Here is a 21415-nt window from a genome sequence, read left to right on the forward strand (position 1 = left end):
ATCTGGAGAAACTTAATCATTTTCTAACAAAAATACCACACATGGTGAGAAAGTTACTCTCATACTTCTTTTATGCCCTCCTGGCCTCATCTGCCAACACCCTCGATGGCGGCGTTGGGGGCCATTATGTAAATCCCTATAATCAAAGAAGGCATGTATGTGATGATGGAGTGATGCAGAATGGGATGACATCGCAATAGAAGATTTTATTGGGGGGTGGGGGGAGGGTTGGGGGGACAGAAAGACCGAAGGCAGAGGCATAGTTGGCGGGCGAGTGGGCATTAGAAGCAACAAGTCGGTAAAGATTCTTCTGTGTAGAATGCATGCATGTGTGTCACTGACCTGATGTGGAGGATGGTGCACTTGAGTGGAGAGAGAGGAGGACGATGTAATGGTGGTGGTGCTGCTGAAAGAGTCGAGGGGTGTGAGAATTCAAGTAGGTACTACTAGAGAGGACGGAACCGCAACTAATATTCACTAAAGGAGGAGAGTGTGAAGATGACTAGTAGTTGGGGCGCGCCCATGGCGCGCTGCCTGAGGGGCATATGGGTGGTGCCATGTAGATGAACGCCTTTTTCACTTTCCTTTCTGAATCTGGATAGCAGCACATGTACATGCAATTCTTGATAAACTTATTATATTGGAAAATCATGCGAGGAAGAAGCTGAAATGCCATGCCATCATAGGCAAGCATCGACAGGAGCATCTTGCTGTTTGGCAAGATAAACTACATCAATAGAAATTCCGTGGAAGTCGGCCCCGGCGGTGGCGGCAGGCCCTTGATGCTTCCGCGCGCTTGCCTCGTCCTCCATGCGCTTCATCACCCGGTGCGTGTAGCCGATGACTCGCCACATCCTTGCCAGCCTATACATACAACACATCAAGGAGCGATCGAGCACACTATAGTAACATGTACATTCGAAAGAGCTCCACAAGCTACCACAGTAGCTCACCATCGCGGACGGCAACGGCAACAACCCTCTTGAGACACGGGGCTGACGGAGGCGAGGGAGATGTTGAGCTTGGTCTGGAGGTCCCTGATGGCAGCCCTTGTCCTCTCGATGGCAAACGGCTTGGCACCGTTGGTGTCCTGGCTTCTCAACTTCCCTCCCTGCAAATGTGTTCCACTTCATATCTTTGGCATGGCTGGTTATGATGATTATACGAATTCTGAAAGAAGCGAGTGTGCTCGATTGAACGCACCCTGACTTCAGGCTCTCCAGCAAAACTTCACAGACGCCGTCTTGGTTGTCGCCGTCATCATTCTGAATATCCCCTCGGAGAAGTTCGTTGAACTGTCTATGTAAGATAACAATGATGAATGCTACAGTCTACCTTCTACTTATATTCTGTGAATCAGTTTTCTCAAATCAGATATCAAGCATTAGTCCTTAATTTTAGGCCACTTCATTTTGTTTCAGAGCTTCCATAGGAAAGAGCCAACAATTAGGAACAAAAGAAAATGCTGGTCAAAATAGGAAACCTGCTTCCGGTCCTTGTTTGCTGCAAGGACTTTTCCTCAACAAACATTTGTAACACTGGTTATAATTATTTCAGTTCCCAAATTTACAGTACCAATCGCACAGAAGTGTTGTTCCATGTCGCCGCCATCAGTTATGAGCATATGTTAGGGAGTGAAGTTATTAACATGCTGATCAACAGAGCATTTATGTTATAATACACGAATACAGCAAAATAAATAAATAGATGTGATAGCAGTATAGCATGGTTTTTCCAGAAACAGGAATGTGTCATCTCAAATTTTCAGCTTACAACAGAATACTACGTGTTTCGGACATTTGAGTATTATCACGCAATTTAAATAGCGAGTATCTAGTTCATATAAGATGTTAGAAGATATTACAAACCTGATCTACTGCATTATCAAGAATTTCAGATATAGCTGCACACCAAGAGAGAAGTATAAATATTTTACATGGTGGCATAACCGCATAAGTATCTTGAACACCAAACATAATAAAGAAGAAAAGCCATGAGAGTGCAACACCGTTTAGTTTTTCTACCTTCTTATCCAACAAACATTCCAATGTGAAGCATTTGATTTCTACTGAGTGGTCAAACTATAATCTTCCCCAAACAGAAATAGCAAGGGAGAAATGGATAACATGTGCTTTTATTATCAGTGCAACCAAGTTACTCAGATAAACCAGCAAGCAATTCATCTTATCTCCACTCAGGCCAAATATCATACCAAACCAGCAAGGTATTCATATTATCTCCCATCAGGTTAAATATGGTGACAAACCAGCAAGCAATGCATCTTGTAGTTACCTGGTACCCTCTGTTCACTACCAGAAAAACTTGCGTTGCCGACGGCCCCCGTTGGCATAGATGGGCATACCCCGACGGCCCAGCTAAAGCCGTCGGCATAGAAAGGCCGTCGGCGTATGTCCATCTATGCCAACGGGGGCCGTCGGCATAGATCAGCCGTCGGTGTTGCTTCAAATATGCCTACGGCAGCCGTCGGCATATCACGTGGGCCCGTCTACTCGGGCAGCGACGACCGTTTGACGGCGTCAGGCTACGCCGACGGGCTAACGGTGACCGTCGGCATAGCTATGCCGACGTCATCGATCCACAGCGCCGCCACGTCATCGATCCGCGTCGTTCGCCGGTCCCGTGGGGTGGCATATCTATGCCGACGTCCTTACCGTCGGCATAGGCCTGGCCCATGGATTTTGCCACATCATCGATCCCCGCCCTACGCCATGTCATCGATCCAAGGCTCTGCCGTTCCGTGGCCGTAGCTATGCCGACGGCTTTGCCGTAGGCATAGATTTCTAATAATATTTTAATATTTTATTTATTTTTTCTTTTTCTTTTTATTTTTTCCAAAACTAATTTCATTAACTTAAATGTACAGAAAACATATATCAATTACCCCCCACACGGGCCTTGCTTCCGTCGTGTCACGGAGAGGTTAGACGGGACGGGGTACCTGTGGGGGGTAGCAATGCCGCTAGGTGTTGCGGTGGGCCCTCCTACGGTTGTGGAAACGTGGTGGCAGGCGTAGGCACCCGACACGCGGCTCCGGGGTGTGCCCCCCTCCCCCCCTCATGGGTGTCGCTGTCGCCGTGCCCCGAAGGGGGAAACGGCCACGTCGGGCCGACGCGGAGGGAATCTTGGGTGGGTTGTGCCGGGACTGTGTTGGGGGGTGTAGCTATGGCTGGGCTATGACAACTAGGTGAAAAGGTCCACCGATCAAACTACGTCCATCAAAAGTCAAAGGGCTAGACCCGGCGGTCGTCTGTGTCATGGGTTAGACGGGACGAGGTACCTGGGGGGGAAGCAATGCCGCCAGGTGGTGCGGTGGGCCCTCTTACGGTTGTGGAAGCATGGTGGCAGGCGCAGGCACCCGACACGTGGCTCCGGGGAGCGCCCCCCTCACGAGCGTCGCTGCCGCCGTGTGCCGGGTGGCATTGGTGGATCTTTGGTGTTATGGAAAAGACGAGTCCTGAGCGGCATTGGTGGATCTTTGGTGTGATGAGGCTGGAGCCTGGGCGGCTACGAGAATCAAAAACAAGGCTAACGGAGGGAAGGAGGGAGTACATGCTCAGGGAAACCAAAACCACTTTCTCCACAAGACACTTAATGTATGACTAACCCCATTAAACATTCTTCTTCTATTTACCGTCACTTTCTTATGTATGACTAACCTCTGTTTGGTGGTCCAGGAGGAGAAACTGAAGCGACCGCTCTCACACATGGAGGCGTGGGAGATCGCCCATACGCGGAAGGACTCCAAGCCTGGCGAGCCCAAGTACTACGGCAAGAAGACCGCAGAGAGGAAGAAAGCCTACCTCGATGGGTCTAAGGTTACATCCTGACACACCTGACCCCATTGCGGCAGATTTGGATGATAGGGTGGTGGTGGGCATGGGGCCCAAGGAGCATGGTCGGGAGGCGGTTCTCGACGCTGTGATCACTCCTACTATCTCCTACACACAACTCTGTCGAATCGACCCGAGCCTGAGCTAGCACACGAGCACATCAATGACGAGTGCACAGTCATAGTCCCTTTTTCAGGAGCGACAATCTATAAGTATTTTCCCTCTTATCTTCATTTCTCACTTTATTTTCCGCATTTAGTAGGCCTACCTGGAGTACACACGCCAGGAGACCATGGCGTGGCACGAGAGCCTTTATGCATACCATGAGCAGAGGGATCGCCAGATGCAGCACGCTTTTCAGGAAATGGCGGCCGGCAGGTGTCCTCAATTGCAACTAGCACAATGTCCTCCAGCACAACCAAGGCTGCTGACCTTTGAGGAGTTTGTGGCACAGAACGCTGGTCCCTCACCGGTTAGTTCATCCCCAATCTATTCACCCGAAGCATATCATGCCTTTCAACACAGTCATGTATCCCGTTAATATGTCTTTTCAACATCTAGGGAACCGGTAGATCAACCGTTGGCGGTGGTCTTCGCAGCACTCCCGAGTCATGTAGCCCGACCACTCCGATCCAACTAAGCCGACGGTCGGGCCGTCGGCATAGCCCTGCCCCAGGAGTGCCCAGATGCTGACACGTGGCGCATCTATGCTGACAGTCTAGCCGTCGGCATAGTTTCAAACTAAGCCGACGGCCGGGCCATCGACATAGATGCGCCATGTAGTGAGCAGCCGTTGGTCAGCACTTGACGGCGGCTGCCGTTAGGCGGTAACGTTGCCGACGGCCAAGGCCGTCGGCATAGATGTATGGGCACCGTCGGGATAGGGCCTATGTCGATGGCGTCCCGAGCTACGCCGACAGATATGTTGCCGACGACCCTATGCTGACGAGGGCCGTCGACATAGGCCTGTCCCGACAGCCAATCAGGGCCGTCGGCATAGGGTGCGATTCCGGTAGTGGTTCTGACAAACTGAAGACTATCAAACAATTACATCTCCACCGCACCAAACCACATCAAAGAATGGATGGGCAAGGGCGCCAAACCTCTGAATGCTCACTTGTGGGAGGTCAGGTTGGTGTGGAAGAACTTGGGGTGCGCGTAGGCCGACACGGCTGTGCCGCAGTGCCTTGAACAACCGGAATTGTGCACCGCGCTACCCTTGTGCTCCCAGAGCACCGCCACCCGCAGCAACCGATTTAAAATGTTTTGATGTGCATGTGCGCATGTATCAATAACCAAGAATGAAGGAAGCCATGTAAGAAATGCATTGATCAGGTCAAATTCGATAACCTGGAAGCTATCGCAATCTACAAGATCTCCTGATGCAATTCTCTTCTCGTATTCCACCATTGGACCATCTCGTGGAACATCTACACAGTTTGGGACAGTAATCAGGTTAATTCAAATGCCTTCAACAGAAAATAAAAAGGGCTCCAAGCACAAAAATGTAATGAAAAATGAAACCTTTAATTGGATCAACTGATAACCAAATGAAATGGCATATGGAAGAGGCTTAAATATCATTGAGTGAGAAGAATTATATGCTAAATTTATAAATAACTGAGATGAATATTATAAACTGTTTGGAGCTAAGGCTCCAACTTAGCGAATAGTAGACGCGGGCTCCAAACCTATCCTATAAAAAAGACATCAAGCTAAGTAACTAAGCTAAAATTCTACCATTGATCCTCGGAAGTGCAAAACCTTTAATATAATAGTACGATGGTTTAGTTTTGCTTGGTCAGGTTTGCCTCTAAATCAATTTAACACCATGTAATGACCTAAAAATAGTCTAATGCTCTAGAGACTATTTCATTTGCTGGCAATGGAAGCTGGTTAAGTAGCATTCAAATTAAAGGGAGGAGGATGTGAGCATTAAGAAGGTGAGAACATATCCTCCAATTCAAAGATTCACTTATTTTCGTCAGCAGAGATATGTTTCTCAGCTTCTCCGAATTCCATGTGACATGAATGTATGATTAAATATCAAGAGACGAAACAACACATAAACCATACAGTGTCAATCAGGAGAAGATCATCCAAAAGAAAAATCAAAGAAAGAGAATAAAAGGAAAGTGAATAGCTAAAATCCAAGGACCAAACACTCAACAAATAGCCAAAATACCCCAACAAAAATCCAAAGGAGCAGCAAAAGCAAGAAGAAGAAACCAAATGAGAAATAGGAGATGTCAACCATATAATGGGTATGAAAGAAATTAGCCAACTACTACTTGCAGTCAATAACATATTGGATATCGGATATCATGTTGCTCTTGTAAAAAGTTGCTAATCTAGGATCAAGTCCATAGAATCAGCATTTTCCTTGGAAAACCGAAAGAGAAGTGTGGATCTTACCCGGCCAAGTGAAGGAGCCTTGACCTGGCCCCACTCTCTCATGACGCCGGTGAGGAACATGCCCCTAGGAAGCTCCAATTTCAACAATTAAACCATCAATTGCAAAAGTCAAATAACCCATGCTCGATTTTGAAGCTAGTCTAGACAACACATGGGTCCCCTATCTGCAGCGCATCTGAGCCCGGGCAAACAAAGCGGCGTTGGGATTTCGCGGAAACAATGGAGGCTCGGGACCGTAGAGACGAACCGTGGAACTCACAGATGGAGGGAGAGGGGCCCGCGTTAGCGTCGGCCTTTAGAAGCTACGGAAGTCGAGGGATTGACCACTGCCGCCAACGCTGGCTATGCCGCGGGTCATCACCATGCGGCGCAGATGAGGCATGGTGGAGACGAGCAACATGAGAAGGCGGCGGTTGTTCTCCCCTCCCGCTCGGTTCGATCTAGACGGCGGGACGCCGCGTCTCCGGGCTACCGCCTCGCTCGGGGAAGATGCCGCCGGAGGAAGATGCACACGAGAGAGAGATGAGAGGTTGCGTGTGGAGGCAGAGAACGTGGAGTGGGTTGGGCTGCGTACGTGCGTACCGAGGCCTTTTACTTCGATTTTTTTAAAACTATCACATTTTTAATAGCAAATTCGGAAACTATAGCATCCAATGCCAAAAAAAAAAAATCAAAACTAGCATCCCATCGGCCACCTGTGGGCCGAAAAGGTAGTTTTCGGCCTCCTCTTGGCCGAAAAGGACTTTTCGTCCACGCCTTGTTTGAAAAGGTGCGTACCTGTGCTGAAAAGACCTTTTTGGTCAGCAGTAGGCCGAAAAGTCCTTTTTGGTCAGCAGTAGGCCGAAAAGTCCCTTGGGCCCACCTTTTCACGTTAACGGTTGGCTGAAGTTGCATGGCTCCACTCTTCGGCTTACGGTAGGCCGAAATGTTTTTTTATTTTGGATTATAAATACTGTGCAATCATTGCCTATCTTAGGCATTACACTGGACTGCTTATCCATCTTCGTGTGAATGGGGTTTTATAGGTAGAGAGAAGAAAATGGCGGGAAAGAACGACTGTGGTATGGCGGGAAAGGGTTGACGAGAACATGTGACGGGAACTGGTTGGCGGGAAACGGGTGGCGGGAACATATGAAGGGAAACAGTTGGCGGGAAAATATTGAGGGGAAAGGGTTGCGCGAAAATATATATTTTCACTGTCTAAGATGGGCAATGGTTGCATAGTATTTATAAGCCAAAATGAAAAAGAATACATTTCGGCCTAACGTAAGCCGAAGAGTGGAGCCATGCAACTTCTCCACCCGTTAACGTGAAAAGGTGGGCCCAAGGGACTTTTGGGCCTACTCCTGACTAAAAAAAACTTTTCAGCCTACTACTGACCAAAAAGGTCTTTTCGGCCTACTACTGACCAAAAAGGTCTTTTCGGCCCAGGTACGCACCTCTTCGGTCAATGCATGGCCGAAAAGTCCTTTTTGGCCCACGCGTGGCCGACGGGGTGCTAGTTTTGATTTTTTTTTTCTCCACTGCATACTATCGTTTCCGAATTTGCTATAAAATACGTCATAGTTTTGAAAAAAAAAAATCTTTTACTTCGCTCATAAGATTTCTTTCTTTTTTCTCAAATTGTACGGCGTACGTTGGTTGGACGATGCATAGTAAAGCCTTGCCACATGGACAGCGCGAGAAGGCGCCCTTGATGCGCAGCTGAATGGTTTTAATGGCAGAACAAGAGTGGAATGGCTCAACAACACTTGGATCCGAATGGGAAGAGGGGTGAGGGGAAGAGGGTGCCAGACAACGAGAACTATAGTGGATACTTGTTGGCGTAATGAAGGGTGTGAAGGTGATAATAAAACATTATATGTTACTCGTAGAAAGGATGCTGGAGTACCCGCCTCTTGGAACTCGTCGAGGTCCGAGAGGGCCTCCAAGCAGTTCGTCCTGCAGTGGTGTGTCACGGTGTCCTCTCGGGGGCTCTGCGCGCCGTCCGATCTGCCCAGACGACGCACGTGCGGGCGACCCTCGTGGGCGGTCCATGACGGGTGGACTGCGGATGCTCCTTGTTCCACCATCATGGGGCGGTGCCGGTCTGCATCATCAAGTAGGGCTGGAAACTCTGAGCTATTGAGGTGCAATTGACAGATAAGAGACCTTCAATATGATAATAGAGAGACGGGAGAGTTATTCCAGAGCTGCGTGTGAATGAGAGAAACTTGGATTTTCCCTCACGTGATATGTAATATCAGAGTGCTCTCCTGGATCTTCACTGCTGGGAGGAGGTGTATTGGCAACAGCGTGGGCGTCTCTCATGGCTCCCGAAGGGTGATTATATCACATCTTATTTCTTTGCCATTGCTAATGGGAGGCGCAAGAGGCGTTCCATTTTTGTGCTCATCATTAATGGAGAGGTTGTGGCCGACCCAGTGATTATTTAGGGGCGTATCTTCTCTTTCTTTTTTAGTCTGTTGGCTGCCAAGCCTCCTTCTGGCTTTCGGATCGATCGTAATCTGTGGCCCCTGGCGGAGTGGGTTTCTGATTTAGATAATGATGCGCTTTTGGTTCCGCTGTCTTGTGAGGAAATTGACTTAGTGGTCTCGACCTCGAAAGCTAACACTGCCCCCGGCCCCGATGGGTTCTCGATTACCTTTTTTTTTCAAAAGTTCTAGCACGTTTTGAAGCATTTGGTCTATGCCATCATCATTGAATTTTGTTTGGGCACGGTGGACATTTCCAGGCTTAATTATGCAATCATTTCTCTCCTTCCTAAGGTTAAAGGTGCGGATTCCATTAGTCTTTTCAAACCAATCACGCTCATTTAATGATATTGCTAAGTTTCCTTCCAAAGGTGCTGCGATGCGTCTCTCTCCTGTGGCCCATAAGGTTATTGGCCAACAGTACTCTGCTTTTATCAAGGGCACTTCATTTTGGATGGTTTCCTCAACCTTCATGAGATTGTCCATGATCTCAAAGAAGTTAGAAATTGTAATGATGTGATCCTTAAGTTGGACTTTGAAAAGGCGCATGATTCGGTTAGTTGGTCTTTCCTTCATAATGTTCTTCTGGCCAAGGGTTTTGATGGTGCCTATGTTCATCGTATCATGCAGCTTGTTAATGGCGGGCACGGGGCTGTTTCTGTCAATGGGTCGGCTAGCCCTTTTTTCATAATGGTAGGGGCCTTAGGCAGGGTGACCCTATCTCTCCTCTGCTCTTTAATTTTGTCGTGGATGCCTTCTCTTGTATCCTTAACCGTGTGGCGGCTGGACACATTTCCCTGGTTGCTTCCCACCTTATTCCTCGTGCGTTTCACATCTTCAGTATGCGGATGATACTATCTTGGTAGAAAATTCTGATAGTTGCATTGTGAATCTTAAATTTCTCCTGCTTTGCTTCGAGAAGCTATCCGGGCTTTAGATCAATTTCTCCTAGAGTGAGGTATTGGTGATTGGCGTGCCTCCGGATGAGGTGCGACGTATGGCTGCCCTTCTCAACTATAGTCTAGGTTCTTTTCCTTGCAAATACCTTGGTATGCCTACATCGCCTCATAAACTCCTGACCAAGGATTTCTCCTTCTTGGTAACTGAAGTGGGCAATCGAGTTATGCCATGGAGGGGCAGGTACAGTTCTTCTATTGGTAAGGTTTGTCTTATTAATGCTTGTCTTTCTTCCCTGCCTATGTATCTCATGCGGGTTTTGATAAGCACGGGAGTGTCTTTTACTGGATTACCGTAGACAAGCCGAAAAAATAGACTTGTCAAATGGAATTTGATGTGTAGGCCGAAGGTTCTTGGGGGTCTAGGGATCCTCAACACCTCCATCATGAATAAATGTCTCATTCTTAAGTGGTCGTGGCGCATTCTGTCCTCCCACGCTGATGTGCTATGGTTTTGTATTCTCAAAGAAAAATACTTTCTTGTTTCTAGCCTCCTCATGGCCTCGACCCAGGTTAGTTCTGTTGTTTCCTAGTTCTAGAGGCAGCTGCTCAACGTGCATGACAATTTTAGGTCCTTGGCTAAGTTCTTTGTTGGTGATGGCTCTTCTATTAGGTTTTGGTTGGACTGTTGGACTGGGGAATGGCCCCCTGCAGCTGCCTTCCTGACTCTTTTTTCCTTTGTTGCGCCCCCCCTCAATCTCCATCTCGGAGCTTGCGGCCAGACAGTGGGATCTTGGTTTTTGCCGTGCCCTGTCTCATGTGGAGTTGGATGATTTGGCACCATCTTGTTGCTATCCTCCTTGTGCACTCGGAGTCCCGGGATGAGGTCTCCTGGCCCCATTCGGCTTCTGGTCGCTTTACTATCAAGTCTTATTACCGCGCCTTGTTGGTTGGCTCGACCGTCACTAGTTTTAAGGATGTCTGGAGCACAAGGGTGCCACCCAAGATTAAAATTTTCATGTGGCAGGCCATGCGAGGGCGCCTATCTGCCGCAGACCTAATCAAGAAAAGGCATGGGCCCTGCTTTGGTTGTTGTTCGCTCTGCGACTGTGTAGAAGACACTGATCATATTCTTTTTCGGTGCCCCCTTGCTAGGTTGTTCTGGGCTTGCACTAGAGATTCGTTGGATGTGTCCAGGCCCCCAATAGCTTTGGTGAGCTTCGAGCCCTCACTCCCTTCCTTGCTGGTTAGACAAAGAGGATGTTCTGGTTTGTTTTTTTGCCATGTGTTGGGTCCTTTGGATCACCAGAAATAAGTTTACTATCGAACACGTGTTCCGCAATGGGGCGGTTGGCTGCATCTTCAAATGTTCTACCTTTTTGCAGAATTGGAAATCTCCGATGTAAGGGCATATTTATCCCTACGGTGTTTTGGTGATTGATGACAATGCATTTGTGGACTAATCGGGTGCTTTGGTTTCTTTCAGATATTCATCCTTTGGCACGCAATGATTTTTTCCCCTCGGCGCTCTACTCAAGACGGTGTAGCTTCCTTCGTGACTTTGTTGGTGGACTAAGTTTCGTAGTAGTCACCGTACTATCAAGAGGGGATCTGTTTCGGTATGGTTTGGGTGGAATCAACACGTACACGTTCTTCTCTCTCCCACCGTTTTCTCTCCGTCTCTTTGGAGCTTCTCTCTTCTCCCTTTGTGGTTTTTCCTGGACCCAGCGGTAGTACCGGGCCACAGCGGTAGTACCGCTGAGGCTCACTAAGCGGCAGTACCGCTCCTCGGAGCGGTAGTACCGCTCCTCGGAGCAGTAGTACCGCTTTATGGCCTCAGCTGTAGTACCGCTGGCGGCTCCGTGTTCCTACCGCCTCGACTCGAGTGCGCATTTTCTCGTGTCGGGTTTTACGGCACTAGCTGCAGTATAGCGGTAGTACGGCTGAAAGCTCAGCAAGCGGTGGTGCCGCTCCTCGGAGCGGTAGTACCGCTGGTGGCCTCAGCCGCAGTACCGCTGTGGCTCCGTGTTCCTACCGCCTCGACTCTAGTGCGCATTTTCTCGTGTCGGGTTTTACGGTACTAGCTGCAGTAGTAGTGGCGGTAGTGCTGCTTGCGAGCGGTAGTACCGCCCTGCCTCCGTAGTAGTACCGCTCTGGGTCCCAGCCCCAGCCCCTTCTCCTGTAGCGCGGCAGTACCGCTGAGATGGAGCGGTAGTACCGCTTTGGAGCGGTAGTACCGCCCTGCCCCCGCGGTAGTACGCTCTCTGCGGCTGAGTGGGGTGAACGGGTGGATTCTCCCACTATAAAGGATGTCTTCTTCCCCCTTTGACCTACCTCTTCCACCCATTAAAGCCTCCATTATTGCTCCAAGCTCCATTTTCTTGCGCCCGATCTCACTCCCCTAGCCCAACCAACTTGTTGATTTCTAGGAGATGGTGGTGAGAAGGCCCCGATCTACACTTCACCGAAGAGATTTTTGATTCCCCACTCATCCTTAGCGGATCTTTGTTACTCTTGGGTGTTTGAGCACCCTAGACGGTTGAGGTCACCTCGGAGCCATATTCCATTGTGGTGAAGCTTCGTGGTCTTGTTGGGAGCCTCCGATAAAGTTGTGGAGTTTGCCCCAACCTTGTTTGTAAAGGTTCGGTCGCCGCCTTCAAGGGCACCAATAGTGGAATCACGGCATCTCGCATTGTGTGAGGGCGTGAGGAGAATACGGTGGCCCTAGTGGCTTCTTGGGGAGCATTGTGCCTCCACACCGCTCCAACGGAGACGTACTTCCCTTTAAAAGGAAGGAACTTCGGTAACACATCCTCGTCTTCACCGGATCCACTCTTGGTTATCTCTTACCTTCACTTGTGCATACTCTTTAGTGTTTGTTCCCTTGCTTGCTTGTGTGCTTGTTGTTGTTGTTGCATCATATAGGTTGCTCACCTAGCTGCACATCTAGACAACCTTCTTTGATGCAAAGTTTAATTTGATAAAGAAAAGCTAAAAATTGGTAGTTGCCTATTCACCCCCCCTCTAGTCAACCATATCGATCCTTTCAATTGGTATCAGAGCCACATCTCTTTATTAAGGACTTCACCGTCCAAAGAGTATGGTTAATACCGTAGACGGAGCGGAGGAACACTCCGGTGTGAATCCTATCTCGTCTACGGGCGATGGGGGAACTTTGGTCTCTCGTGAGGAGTTCAATGTAGCCTTGGAGACATTGAAAACCTCCATGACGACCGAAGTTGAAAACATGTTTACTAAATTTCTTGAGGGGCTCAAACTATCCACCGCACCGTTGAAAGTGGGGGATCCCACCAACAAGGTGTCGGATGCTATCCCCGACAAGGGGGAAGCTAGTAGTGAAAAGGCTCCTTCTTCTAGTGGCAAGAATGGCACCGGCATCTTTGCCCATGTGGAACCACCACTTGTGTATGGTGGACCGGTTCCTTCTACTCATTTGAATCATGCCGGTCCTCCTCCTAAGATTGTGAAAAATGAGGATTTTGATTCTTGGGTTTACCGCTTTAAACGTCATTTAAATCATGTGAACACTAACCTTTGGAGAATCATTGAAGAAGGTTTCTACCCACATGATCCAAGCAACTTCACTCCTCGAGAAGCCGCGGACAATCAATTCAATGAGAATGCTCTCTTCATCATTCAAGATGCAATTCCACCCGAAGACCTACCTCATCTTCGTCCCTTCGCCTTGGCCAAAGATGCATGGCATTGTGTCGTGTCTCTCTACCGGGGAAGCGCAAGCATTCAACGCTCCAACTATGAAGTGGTACAAGATGAGGCCGATGAGTTTGCAATGAAGGAAGATGAAGAACCTCGTGAGCTTTATCGGAGAGTCACCAAACTCGCGGTCTCACTACGAGATCACGGGAGCAAGGACACGGATGACAATTGGATCAAGCGCAAATTCCTCAAGGCAATGATGCCCTACCACAAGGCCATGTCCTCCGTCATCCGCCAAAGACCGGACTTCCACACTTTGACCTCAAGCGAGGTGTTGGATGAGTTTGTGGCCATGAACATTTTGGACAAGACCGCCGACAATGCGGTGCTCCGTTCTCAACGGGGAAAGAAGTCTAACCTTGCTTTGAAGGCCAAGCTCACCGTGGAAGAAGAAGAAGAGGAAGAGGAGGAGAGCAACCCCGAAGATACAAAGTATGCATATCATGAACACATGGCACTTGCTTCAAGGCAATTTTGGAGCAAGAAAAACTCGAGGAACAACTTTAGCAAAAACACCTCGAGTGGCACGAGGGGCAAGCAACGTGTAAGGACTTGCTACAATTGCGGCAACGTGAGTCATTTCGTTGCGGAATGCCCGTATGAGAAGAGGGAAGACAATGGTGGCAAACTCATTCGAAAGGACAAGGCCAAGTCGTTCCCCAACAAGAACAACTTCACCAAGAAGACTCCTCCCAAGGCCTTGGTTGTGCAAGAAGAGTACAATGAGGATGATGACGATGATGAAGATGATGAGTCGGTTGCCATGGCCTCCGTCGCCATTGCCACAACGTCACGAGTGTCTCTCTTCGACTCACCCAACGAGAGCATCAACGCCAAGTGCCTCATGGCGAAAGCCACCAACAAGGTAACCTCCAACATCAAAACTACCATCATTAATCATCCTTCCCCATCGGAGAGCATTAATGAAGTTGAGGGAGTTAATGTGGAGGCTAACGAGTTTGAGGCCTTTATGGGCAAACTCAAGGGAAAATCCAAGAAGCACTTTGTTGCTCTCTTGGAACAACTTGGCGAGGCCAATGACATGATCGAGGCCCACGAAGACACCATCTCAAAGATGGAAGGGCATAGTCATGACTATGCCGATGAGATTTCGGACCTTTCCAATGCTCTTGAGGAAGAGCGTGGTCTTCGTTTGGCTCTTGAGGAGTCATACAACGTTGATCATGCTAAGTTAGAGAAAGATTATGATCATGCCCTCGTTGTTTCTCGTGTGCTAAATTCCGAGAAGGCCAAACTCGGAGTTGATCTTGCTAGACTCAAAGAGGAGTTTGATATACTTGACAAGGCCCACAAGGCCTTGAAGGGTATTCACGCTAGTCTCAAGGAGTCTCATGATCAACTCCAAGTGAAGCTAACTAAGGAGAAATCAACTTTTCCTCATATGGTTTTAATTGATAATGCAAATGCTACTAACCCGTGTTGTGAGCATATACATCTTGTTGAGGAAAATGCTAAGTTGAAGGAGCAACTTGAGAGAGGCCTTGCGACTTGCATACAAGGCAAGAAGAACCTCAATGATCTCTTGATCAACCAAAAGGGAGGTGTGGCGAAGGAAGGGGTTGGGTACGTCTCCGACTCCAAAAAAAAGAAGAAGAATGACAAGACCAAACGACCTCCTCCCCTCATGCAAACCTTTGTGAGGGCGGGAGAAAGTGTCCCCGAGGAGAAGAAGAGGAACAAAGTCAAGAAGGGCAATGTCACCACACCCAACAAAGCCGGCGATTTTAATCCTTCTTATGTGTTGTGCCGTGCTAGTGATGGGCATGTTTATGCCAAATTTGTTGGTTCTCTTCATGAGCACGTTGAATGGTCTATTTGGGTTCCTAAGACCCTTGTTACTAACATCAAAGGACCCATTACAAAATGGGTACCTAAAACCAAGCATTGATCTCTTGCAGGTGTTTGCTTCCGGTGGTGGATCATGGTTGCTCGATAGCGGAGCTACAAATCATATGACCGGAAGCAAGGACTTGGTGGTGGACGTGCACAAGGTTCCATCTATGCCCACCAATGTCGAGTGGGGTGACGCCTCATTTTCTAAGGTATTGGGACTTGGCAAGGTGGTCATCTCTCATGATCTCACGATCGAGAAGGTCATGCTTGTTGAGTCCCTTGCATACAATTTACTTTCCGTTCGTCAGCTTGCAATCATGGGCTTTGCCACTTTCTTTGATATCGATACCGTGGCCCTCTTGTGGAGCAAGACTCTTAAAGTAGCCTTTGTTGGGCATGTCGAGAATGGTCTATATGTGATTAACTTTTCGGAGCGACCCACTAAGACCGCGACATGCCTAATGGCTAAAGTTGATGTGGGATGGCTTTGGCATCGCCGTCTAGCCCATGTCAATATGAGATCTTTGCAAAGTCTCCTAAAGGGGGACCATGTCCGTGGACTAACGAATGTTAGTTTTGCTAAAGATCCTGCTTGCAGTGCCTGTATCGAAGGAAAGCTACATGAGAAGGCTCACCCTCCCACGACTATCATTTATTCAAAGAGGCCTTTGGAGCTCCTTCACATGGATCTCTTTGGGCCTCCATCCTTCGATAGTATTGGAGGTAGAAAGTATTGCTTGGTGATTGTGGATGACTACTCAAGGTACACGTGGGTGTATTTCTTCAAGAGGAAGAGCGAGACCCAACAAACCGTCATTGACTTCGCCAATGAAGCACAACATCAACACAATGCAAATATCTTGACAATAAGAAGTGACAACGGCACCGAGTTCAAGAACTACACCTTGGATGAGTTTCTTAGTGATGAGGGAATCAAGCATCAATATTCCGCACCATGCACCCCTCAACAAAACGGTGTTGCGGAGAGGAAGAACCGGACGTTGATGGATGCGGAAAGGACCATGATGGCGGAGTTCAAGTCTCCGTACAACTTTTGGGCCGAAGCCATCAACACCGCATGTCATGCATCAAATCGGCTCTACCTCCGCAAGGGTTTGAACAAGACTCCTTATGAGATACTCACCGGTAACAAGCCCAACCTCAAGTACTTCCGGGTATTCGGGTGTAAGTGTTTCATTCTCAAGAAAGGTGTTCGGTTGTCTAAATTTGAGGCTAGAGCGTATGAGGGCATATTTGTTGGTTATGCTACAAACTCTCATGCTTACCGTGTCCTCAATAAATCCACGGGACTTATTGAGGAGACGTGTAACGTGGAGTTTGATGAGAATAACGGCTCCCAAGTGGAGCAAAGTGGCACTTGTGATGTAGGTGATGAAATTCCTCCTCAAGCCATAAGAAGAATGGGTGTTGGTTTCATCCTACCCATTGAGGAACCCCTTGTGGCCGAAGGAGAAGGACAATGCCCCACTCAAGTGGAGCCATCACCAACCCAAGGCCCACACACTTCCGAAGAACAAAGTGAAGGCCCTCAACCTCATGAACAAGACCTAGGGCAAGATCATACTCAAGACGGTGTTGACACACCAAGTGATGCCCAAGGTCAAGTCCTCTCCCTCGAGCAAGTTCAAGACCAAGAACAAGTTCATGACGACGCTCAAGATGATCAAGTAACCGCTCCTCAACTCACCAACGAGGAGGAATTAGAGCGTCGTGCCGCCAAAGTTGCTTCCAAGCTCTCCACCAAGGATCATCTCATGACGAACGTGCTTGGAAGCTTAAGAAAGGGGGTAAGCACTCGTAGACAATTAGCAAATTATTGTGAGCATCACGCGTTTGTCTCTTGCGTGGAACCTCACAAGGTCTATGAGGCGCTCAAAGATCCGGATTCGCTCAATGCCATGCATGAAGAACTCAACAACTTCGAGCGCAACAAAGTGTGGAGATTGGTGCCAAGGCCAACGGGGAACCACAATGTCATTGGAACCAAGTGGATATTCAAGAACAAGCAAGATGCCCATGGGATTATCATTCGCAACAAGGCTCGTTTGGTAGCACAAGGCTACTCCCAAGTCGAGGGTATCGACTACGGTGAAACCTTTGCTCCCGTTGCTCGTCTTGAATCCATTCGCATGTTGATTGCATATGCTTCTCATCATAACTTTAAGTTACATCAAATGGATGTGAAGAGTGCTTTTCTTAATGGTCCCATTAATGAATTAGTGTACGTCAAGCAACCCCCCGGGTTCGAGGATCCCTACTTTCCCGATCATGTGTATCAACTCGATAAGGCACTCTATGGCCTTAAACAAGCCCCACGTGCGTGGTATGACCACCTTACCGAGTTGTTACAAGACCGTGGGTTTGAAGTTGGGATAATCGACCCCACTCTTTTTACTAAGAAGGTCAAAGGGGAGTTGTTTGTGTGCCAATTATATGTTGATGATATTATCTTTGGTTCTCCTAACAAAGCTTTCAATGAGGAATTTGCCGCTCTCATGACCTCAAAGTTTGAGATGTCCTCCATGGGGGAGTTGAAGTTCTTTCTAGGGTTTGAAGTGAAGCAAAGAAGAGAAGGAACCTTCATCAATCAATCCAAATACACTCAAGACATGCTCAAGAGATTCAAGCTAAGTGACGTCAAGCCGGCTCCCACCCCAATGCCCACCAAGTGCCAACTTGATCTAGATCCCAATGGTAAAGTGGTGGATCAAAAGGTATACCGCTCCATGATTGCATCCTTGCTTTACCTTTGTGCATCTAGACCGGACATCATGTTGAGTGTGGGAATTTGTGCACGGTTTCAAGCCGCACCTAAGGAAAGTCACTATGTGGCTGTCAAACGAATCTTTCGATATTTGGCTCATACCCCAAACTTTGGCTTATGGTACCCAAGAGGATCAAACTTCAAGCTTGTAGGGTACTCGGATTCCGATTGGGCGGGAGACAAAGTGGATAGGAAGTCCACTTCCGGAGGATGTCAATTCCTTGGTTGCTCGTTGGTAAGTTGGTCTTCCAAAAAGCAAAGTTGTGTGTCTCTCTCGTCCACCGAAGCGGAGTATGTTGCGGCTGGTAGTTGTTGTGCACAACTCTTATGGATGAGGCAAACTTTAAAGGATTACGGTGTCACTTGTGACAAAGTGCCTCTTTGGTGTGACAATGAAAGTGCCATCAAGATTTCTCTCAACCCGGTGCAACACTTCAAGACGAAGCATATTGAGATTCGGTATCACTTCATCCGGGATCACATTAGGCGAGGAGAGATCGAGCTCAACTATGTCAACACTCATGACAATCTTGCAGATATTTTCACGAAGCCCTTGGATGAAGCAAGATTTCGCGAGTTAAGGCATGAGCTAAATATCATTGATTCGAGCAATGTTGCTTGAACCCGTGCACACCCTACCACGCTCAATTTGGTGTCTAGTTTAGGTGTAGGCATGGACATAGGGGGAGTGTTGTTCTCTCGATGAACTCTCCCTCCCCCCATTATGCATAAATTGATCAAGTCTTTCACTTTAGCCATTGCTGATGGCACGTGTGCTCAAAAGACGAGTTTTGGTCATGGGCCCAAGGTTAAAATCTTCGCGGCGCCATACCTCTTGACTCAAACATAGGTGGCTTCGGCCACCGCCCTCTCTTGAAGAGAGGTTTCTTGGCCTCTTGCTGATGTGTTCCTTTGCTTTTTGTTGCGGGTTTCTGTTTTTTTGAGCTAAGCCATGTAGTCTAGTTGCCGCGGTGTGCTGGGCGGTACTGCCGCTGCTGGCGAGCGGTACTACCGCTGATAAGCGGTACTGCTGCTGGTGATGGACGGTACTACCGTGTAAGTGGTACTACCGCCACACCAGAGCGGAACTACCGCCTATGAGCGGTACTACCGCGCCCCAGCGCGGTACTACCGCTGCGGGACGGGGGCTGAAGGTTTTTTATCGGGGCAGGGGGAGGTTTCTTCTCCCCCATACCCATTCGCTCGCCCCCTCGTGCCTCTCTCTCTCCAGCACCGTTCCGCCGCGGAAGGGCTCCGGTGGCTCTCCTCCTCCGGGGCGTTCCTCCCCATTTCCTTCGGTGGAGTTAATCCCCACCTCGTCCTCTTGCCATGGATGCCGGTATTGCCCACGTTCCTTCTCTCTTTTGGTCTTGCTTTTAGATCTTGTGCTTAGGGGCAATGCTGGTTGCATCTCTAGATTTTTGGCTAAATCTAGGCTTGAGTTGGTTGGAGAAGGCAACTAGATCTTCTAGATTGATGTTTGGCGGGAATATTTTTGAATTTGGTAGGCCGGTAGTGCCGGATCTGTCCACGGTAGTAGGAAACCACTGTCTCACCGCCTCGCGCGTTGAAACTGCTGTGTATCCGCCTCAAGCCGTACTACCGCTCCCCTTGGAGCGGTACTACCGCTTGGCCTAGGGCGGTACTACTGCTCCCTTTGGGGCGGTACTACCGTTTAGGGCGGTACTACCGCGCGCTGATCACGGTACTACCGCTGCATGCCAATTTCCATCATTTTCCTACCTTCCCTTGATCTTTTTGTTGTGTTTGTTGGCTTATGCTCGTTTCTTCTAGTTGTTTTGCCTCCGTTTTGTGTTTGGCTCCAGGTGATGACATACCCGAGCAACAAGGTCGCCGCATCAACCCCGGGCGTGCCACCTCCAAACGCTACCGGACCTCAGAGCCTGCCGGTGGTTCCTCGAGCACCCAACCGCCTCCAGCAAGTGCTTCTGCAACTGTTTCTCCACCTCCTCAGCACTCGAAGCGAGCCGCCAACAAGCCAAAAGGGAAGCCTGTGACTGAGATGACCAGCAAGGAGTTTTGGGAGAAGCGTCGCCGCAACCCCTATACGGTGGACCAAGAACCCACTTTGGTCAACCGTCCGTTCGGGAACCGCTTTCAGTTTGCCATCTACTTTGATGTGATCAAGGCCAAGAAGAATCTCTATGTTGATGTTCGCTTCATTGACACCGATGCTATGGAGAAGGATCCAGAGTACTTTGGAGAAGCCTTTCAGATGTGCACTCAGCTGAACATTCTCAGGATCATGCAGTTCAACAAGGATTTCGATGCGGATTTGTTGGCTCAATTCTTTGCCACCGTCCATCTTGGAACAGATAGCGACAGGACTCTGACTTGGATGACCAATGGCAAGCGGCTTTCTGTCAAGTGGGGGGCGTTCATGGAGTTACTTGACGTGGTGGATAACGGGCTTGAGACTCTTGTAGGTTTCCGTCCTCACCGCCATGCTACTTCCACCCACAAGCAAGCTCTTTGGCCCTACTGCACTGTGAAGGTTCACCCTGTCACCGAGAAGAAGACCTACGAGCTGTGTCCGTATCTAGACATTCTTCATCGCATATTCCATGAGACTCTCTTCCCTCGCATTGGGAATCTGGATCAGGTTCACTCCTACCTCGTGGACATGCTCCTTTTCTGTCAGCATGAGAAGGAAGAAAACACTGGAGAAAGCCTGGATATCTCTCATGTCATGTGGTCTGAACTTGTATCTGTCGTGTCTGAGCGCAAGTGTCCTATCTATGGTCCCTTCATCATGAGGCTCATTGAGAGGGCCTGGGCACAGACTTATCCCAGAGTGCTGCTAGAAACTGGAGAGTTGGTGTCACATGAGATCAAGCGCCTGAGGAAGAAGGACAACTGGTCAGCGCCTCACACAGGGGGTCCTTCTGCTACTGCTGCCACGGGGGGCCCGTCTGCTGCTGCTGCTGCTGCCATGGGAACTGAGGGTGAGGCTGCTCCTGATGCCCACGATGAGGACGCTAGCCACTCCAGTGCAGAACCATCTTGGGCCCAGAAGCTCAAGCGCAAGATGAAGAAGCTCTTCTGCATGGAGTCCCATGGTCAGTATATGACTCATGTGGCGGAGAAGAATGCCAGGACGCGTCACAAGGAGATCATGCGTCAGTTGGGAGCCACAGTTGTCAGTGGGTGTGAGGGACAGATCACTGAAGAGGAGGACTGGATTCATCAGAACTGTCACTGGACCGACTCCGATGCCGAGCACTGTTCAACCCACGATGAAGATGCAGAGATGTGATGTTCAGGACCTTCCTCGCCCATCACCTGGAATCTTCGTGTCCCTCTCTGCCCCTCCCTTTTTGGTGTCTCGATGCCAAAGGGGGAGAGAGTTTAGGGATTTGTGTTTGCGAATGTGTCTTTGTG

The 21415-nt window shown here is 48.9% G+C and overlaps 1 long non-coding RNA gene across 2 annotated transcripts; it reads right to left on the minus strand.

Annotated features, from left to right (window-relative positions):
* Positions 1–566: 566 nt before the first annotated feature.
* Positions 567–6809, minus strand: LOC125525872. 2 transcript variants are annotated; one of them, XR_007291459.1, is made up of 4 exons: positions 6267–6809; positions 1204–5281; positions 954–1111; positions 567–864 (listed from the first exon to the last, which is right to left on the minus strand). It is a non-coding gene; the product is annotated as an uncharacterized LOC125525872 (long non-coding RNA). The 2 variants fall into 2 exon arrangements; XR_007291458.1 differs by having other exon boundaries at positions 954–5281.
* Positions 6810–21415: the final 14606 nt, after the last annotated feature.

Source organism: Triticum urartu, chromosome 7 (assembly GCF_003073215.2).
Source record: "Triticum urartu cultivar G1812 chromosome 7, Tu2.1, whole genome shotgun sequence".
NCBI classification, from domain to species: Eukaryota; Viridiplantae; Streptophyta; class Magnoliopsida; order Poales; family Poaceae; genus Triticum; species Triticum urartu.